This window comes from Orycteropus afer, unplaced genomic scaffold, assembly GCF_000298275.1.
Source record: "Orycteropus afer afer isolate SDZICR_OR568_19922 unplaced genomic scaffold, OryAfe1.0 scaffold00351, whole genome shotgun sequence".
NCBI lineage: Eukaryota > Metazoa > Chordata > Mammalia > Tubulidentata > Orycteropodidae > Orycteropus > Orycteropus afer.
The window spans coordinates 23,556-25,610 of NW_006921938.1; positions in this window are offsets into that span (position 1 = coordinate 23,556).

A 2,055-nucleotide genomic window follows, 5' to 3' on the forward strand; every position below is an offset into this window, starting at 1 on the left:
TATATATATATATATATATATCCCTCCAAGAGCTCAAGGAAACCTTAAAAAGAAACAAGGACAAGACAGACAATACGCTTTAAGAATTCATGAAAATCATTCCAAATAAAATAACAAGATAAATACACAATTAGACTCATGCAAAAGTAGCAATTAGAATTACAGAAGAGGAATACTAAAATTAGGGAGATAGATAAGACAGTGGAAAGGTAAAATAGTAGACTAAAACTGGCTGAAGAATACATTTCCAGTATTTCACAGCTAGAAGACAAATCCCTTGACACCAGCTCATATGAAGAAATATTAGAACAATGTTTTAAAAGAACCTAAGACTAATATGGAATGGTATGAAAAGAAGCAACATATGCCTGATTGGAATACCAGAACAAGAGGAGGCAAAAAAATAAAAAATAAAAAAGCAAAAACACAGAGAAAATTGTTAAAGACTTGTTAACAGAAAATTTCCCCAGTATTATGAAACATGAAAAGATATCCATTCAAGAAGCTCAATGAACCCCATACAGGATGGATCCCAAGAGAAAGTCACCAATACATGTCATAATCAAACTTTCCTAAACCAAAGACAAGGAATTTTGGGAGCAGCTTGGGAAAAATGATGTCACCTATAAGGGACAACCAATAAGACTAAGCTATTATTTCTCAGCAGAAAACATGTATGAAAGAAGGCAATGGGATGGCATATACAAAGTCTTGAAGGAAAAGAATTGCCAACCAAGAATTATATATTCTGCCAACCTATCCCTCAAGTATGAGAGTGATATCAAGACATTCTCAGAGCAACCAAAATTAAGGGAATTTGTGAAAACCAGACCAACCCTACAAGCAGTGTTAAAAGGAGTCCTTTTAATAGAGAACCCACAACAGAGAACAGGAAATTAAAATCAAGACACATGACACTGTCACCTAGAAACCAAACCAGAAAAAGATTCTCAAAATAAGCTCATAAGAAATTTATATAGCAAACAAAAGAGTCAATCTGCTGGTGACACCAGCAACAAAGCAAATAAAGGGAATAAAAGTTTTAATTACAAAACTCCCAAAGGGAGAAGAATATAGGACTATGTCTTTATAAAATGGATGGTTCCAGACTTAGGGAGATAAGAATTCAGTTCAAGGTAACCACAAAGAAAATTAACAATCTCCCCAAACAAACTCAGAAAGAAGTAAAAAGGGGGGGGGGATTGGTAAGCATAAAACCAACAATAAAGAAAAAATGGGGGGGGACACTTGATAAACAAAATGAACTCAGCACAGAAAAACATTGGAACAAGGAAATCATCAACTCAAGAAAAAACACAATAAAATGGAAGCAATAAATTCATACCTATCACAAATTACACTCAATGTGAATGGACTAAATGCACCTGTCAAGAGAAAGAGAGACATAGATGGAAAAGAAAAGAAGACTGATCAACATGTTGCCTACAAGAGACCCAACTTAGACACAAAGATTAAAAATAATAATAATAATAATTAAAATTAAGGGGTGTAAAAAAATATTTATTAAGCTAATAACAACCAAAAAAGAACAGGGGTGGGAATATTAATTTTCAATAAAATAGTCTTCAAAGTGAAAAACAGCATAAAGGACAAAGAAGGACACTATATGCTGCTAAACGGGTCAATTGACTGAGAAAACATTACCATAATAATTATCTGTGCACCCAATGAAAGAGCTCTAAAATACATAATGCTAATATTAACTGAACTGAAAAGAAAAATTGACAACTCTACAAAAGTAGTAGGAGAAGTTAACACACCACTTTCAATGAGGAACAGAACAACTAGGGGGAAAAAAACTCAATAAAAATAGAGAAGAACTCACAACACAAACAACCAACAAGACCTGGTAGACATATACAGAGCACTCCACCCAAAAAAGCACAATACATATTCTTCTCTAGTGAATATGGATCATTCTCCAGAATAGACCATATGTTTGGACACAAAACAACCTCAATAAGTTAAAAAACATTGAAATACTACAATGCATCTTCTTGGATAAGACTACTATAAAAGTAGAAATCCATAACA